Below are 4410 nucleotides of genomic sequence, written 5' to 3' on the forward strand. Positions count from 1 at the left end.
GATTAATAAAAAAGAACTATAAGAAAACAACTGTATGTAAGCCAACTTATTATAAACTCTTAAAGATATTTAAAACTTACACATTAATGGTAAGTCACCTTTTAAATGATCAGATTTTTGAACGTGCTCAGATCTGTTTTTAGTCGTTCTAAGTAAATAAGTAATTCATTTACAGAGACAAGCTTGACGGTATGGATGAATTTATATCTCCTATTTTAAAGTCTTCTGTATATGTTGTCAAAGTTAAGCCCAAAACAAACAACTCAAGTTTAGAGTCAATTTAAAGTTCATTTAATGTAAAATCATATTCAAAATCAGTATATTTTAAAATACTGATTATGAAATAAATGCTTGAGTAAAATGGTCCAAGTAGTTTCCTTGGATGGGGTACAAACCCACCAGAGTAAGTTGTACACTAGCCTCATTACGGAGCAAAGAAGCACAGGGAGGCAAGACCTGCCAGCAGCCTCTGGCTTCTACCTACAACCATGTAGGACTGACCAGATCTAACCGTGTAGGCCAAATCAGACAAAAATTTCCTTATATACAGGAGAGATGAGTTGCTTTTCAAGTCTCAAATGACAGAGGGATGGATTGTCTTGTCCACTGTAGGATCTTAGAGTCTCCACCCATATCCTAAATATCTCAAACAACAGAGAGGCAAATGGGGATATCAACAGGGGAACCTTGTACCTCAGCCCCAGCAGGTATAGGACCCATGCGTTAGTTCTATTGCTTATGCCCTTTACCTCGGCAGTGACATCTTTTCTTAGTAAAGGCTAATTCGAGGGTCTACATTCTAACAACTTGTACTCCCTGATTAAAGGAGATGTCAGATACTCTGATATCAAAGTTACGGCATTGGAAAGTTTTGCAGAATCTCTAAGTGGCGGCTTAGGAACTTTGTTAGACAATCCTGTAAAAATGACTCAATAGGATTCTACTCCTCTTTTAAACTGTCAATTCGGGTGATGAATTTAACTGATTTCTTTTACAAAACTCCCACTTACTTGGTCCTCATGGAGGAGTCTGATGTAAATAAATAGCTAATTACAGTTACCTTCTACATAACTCTGGTACATGGTCCACCCAGGCATACAATTGCATTTATCCTTACCTTACCTTTATATTTAACCTTAGAGTAAAGTTTATTGGCTGATGGACAACTGCCACGCTGTAACCCTGCTCTTCCTGCAGAGGGAAAAGCAGCCTACAGATAGCAGGTAAAAGTGTGGCTCTCTGTTAAAAGAAAAAGTTTGTTTGTGCAGAAGAATTGTTTTCTCTTTGGGAACTGTGCAAGATAGGTAGTTTTCAGAGGGCCGTTATTTCTGATGTCTTCCTTGGCCTTCACATCGTTCAAACCTCATTAGTCTTCCTCAGCTTTCTGACATCTTGTCAAGAAATCAGTAGAGAAGCAAGAATTTTTTTTTTATTAACTTGAGTATTTCTTATATACATTTCGAGTGTTATTCCCTTTCCCGGTATCCGGGCAAACATCCCCCTCCCCCCTCCCCTTCCTTATGGGTGTTCCCCTCCCAACCCTCCCCCCCATTGCCGCCCTCCCCCCCACAGTCTAGTTCACTGGGGGTTCAGTCTTAGCAGGACCCAGGGCTTCCCCTTCCACTGGTGCTCTTACTAGGATATTCATTGCTACCTATGAGGTCAGAGTCCAGGGTCAGTCCATGTATAGTCTTTAGGTAGTGACTTAGTCCCTGGAAGCTCTGGTTGCTTGGCATTGTTGTACATATGGGGTCTCGAGACCCTTCAAGCTCTTCCAGTTCTTTCTCTGATTCCTTCAACGGGGGACCTATTCTCAGTTCAGTGGTTTGCTGCTGGCATTCGCCTCTGTATTTGCTGTATTCTGGCTGTGTCTCTCAGGAGTGATCTACATCCAGCTCCTGTCAGTCTGAACTTCTTTGCTTCATCCATCTTGTCTAATTGGGTGGCTGTATATGTATGGGCCACATGTGGGGCAGGCTCTGAATGGGTGTTCCTTCAGTCTCTGTTTTAATCTTGAGGGGCAAGAATTTTTGCTCTGTTCGTTTCCACAACGAAGCCATTTAACACCATCTCATCCAAAATGATGTGGACTTCAATCAAATTAAACATTATCTCAAGTTCACTCTGCTGAGGTACTCATCTAAAACTTCCACAAAATTGTGGTGAATTCATAGATAGCCATCTCATTCTCAGTGTCATTAACTCCAACCACAACAAAGAGAGCTGTGAATTGCTGCGTAGATCAGCTTAAAATCCATGTATTCAATGCAAGAGCATTGTTCACTGGATTGAGACAGGCAGCTCTTGCTGACCTTGGTTTCCAGAAGCGCATGTTTATTAATGTCTACATGCTCATAGTACTTAGACAGTTGGGTCTGCCCTTGTTTGCTCACTACAAGGAAAAACTTTATCATTTTTTTTTCACCTTTGGCCAGTTCTTTTCCAAATATCATTTAAAAGTTATGGCAAGGGTTGACTGTACCCAGAACCTTAATGGCTCTGGCTGGGGAGTGGTGAGGGAACTCCTCGCACCCCCTCTACCTCTTCCACAGCTGCCTGTTCCCTCCTCAAAGGCTGTGCACTGCGGGCATCCTTGGGGCAGCCATTTTGGCTGTTTTTTTTTTTTTTTTGATGTAACTTTTTTCTCATTAACTTTGTCTCTTAATGCTCCCCAAAAGGTTGTACAGTTATTATCTCCTCACTTACATTCTGGATCGTTGCCAACTGTTAAATTTTATCATAGCTCCTTGAATGGATCTTTCAAGCCACTCTGACTGCTGCTTCCTGCCCTTGTCAACATCTTGTCACCTTGAAGCTTGAAGCAGTTACACAGATTGCTGCCCCAGACCCCTGAGAGCAGTCTGGGTGACCTCTGAGAAGGAAATTAATAGACCATGGGCCATCCAACAGATGATTCTTTGCTAGTCAGACCATTATGTTCAAGATTCAGAACTAAAAGAACTTGACCAAAACTTTTTGGGCATTAGTTAACCATTCTGTCTCACCAGCTCTCAAAACAACTTACAAGAAATCTTAGATCAGTTTAGCATCCTTTGGGAACAACTGGACTTAGGGCTGCTACCCTACTCCAAGACTAGATCTGACTCCTGCTAGGGCTGGATCTGTTTTCACACTGACAAATCCTAACTGGTTTCACATGGGGACCTAGACAGAGACCCAAAAGAAATTCAACCACAAGCCTCCTCCACTGTACAAGATTTTGGTTTTCCTCCCACTCTGGCTCCTCCCCTTGATCCCTTCTTTCCTCCTTATAATCCTCATACTAATATATCTTTTTTTTACCATCTTTTAAATGTTTTACTTCCTCCTGTGCCCAAGCAAAATGTTCCAGGTAAGTTTGCTGAATGGTTCTCATCCTACCACAGCTCCATTTGTCTCAGATCCACCTTCAAAAGGACCTTTCAGAAACTCTTCATCTCGTTCATCCCAGGTTAGATAAAATTCTTTGTATTAGTCCTCTCTTTTCTCCTGCTGCCCTCCTTCAATGCCTTGTGGCATTCTGCTCTTTCTGCTAGCTTATTCTGGTGCAGCTTTCCTGGCAGTGGGACTAGTCACTGTCATTCTGAATCAACTTGTCTTAGGGTTTCATTGCTGGGAAGAGACACCATGATTACAGCAACTCTTATAAAGTAAAACATTTAACTGGGACTAGGTCACAGTCTCAGGGGTTTAGTTCATTATCATCATTGCAGCAATCAGGCAGACACAGTGCTGAAGGATTTGATAGTTCTACATCTTGATACACAGGCAAGCAGGAAAGAGACTGCATGCCACACTAGGCATAGTTTGAGCAAAGGAGACCTCAAAGGTCACCCCCACAGTGATACACTTTCTCCAAGGCCACACTTACTCCAACAAGGCCATATCTCCTAACAGTGACACTCAATATGGGCCAAACATTTAAACACAGAGTCCATGACATTCATACCTAGTCCAACCACCACTTAACTCTATACCCACTTCCTCTCATCAGCTTACTCTGTCTTTCCCACGTTTATGCCCTCTCCCCCTTCACCTTCCAAGGCAATTTCTCAGTCTTACTCTGTAACCATACATCTGTTTGCAGTCCTCTGAAGATGATATTTCAAACGTTTCTGCAAGAATGCAAGACAACAATTGCAATCCATTGCAGCCAATCAAGTTAAAATTCTCCTCCTGCTAAATGACCAGGGGATCCCCTTTTAATGGACCCAGACCTACCCCATCCAACAATGATGCACAGCGGAAACAGCTAAGAAAAGATCTATAACACCCGCCCCCAATATTTCCATGTCCCCTTAGAGTGTAGAAAGGTAGTTTCTTGCTACAAGACTACATTCCCAGCATCCCTTGCAGACAGACAAGGCAACTTTGGAAGGGAGGAGCTTCAGCAGGAAATTTAAGCTATAC

The 4410-nt window shown here is 42.2% G+C and overlaps 1 pseudogene; it reads right to left on the reverse strand.

The window, feature by feature from the left end:
• Positions 1-1376: 1376 nt before the first annotated feature.
• Ap4s1-ps1 (adaptor related protein complex 4 subunit sigma 1, pseudogene 1) lies at positions 1377-2414 on the reverse strand (annotated as a pseudogene).
• Between the last annotated feature and the right edge of the window lie 1996 nt (positions 2415-4410).

Source organism: Rattus norvegicus, chromosome 5 (genome assembly GCF_036323735.1).
Source record: "Rattus norvegicus strain BN/NHsdMcwi chromosome 5, GRCr8, whole genome shotgun sequence".
Lineage (NCBI taxonomy): Eukaryota > Metazoa > Chordata > Mammalia > Rodentia > Muridae > Rattus > Rattus norvegicus.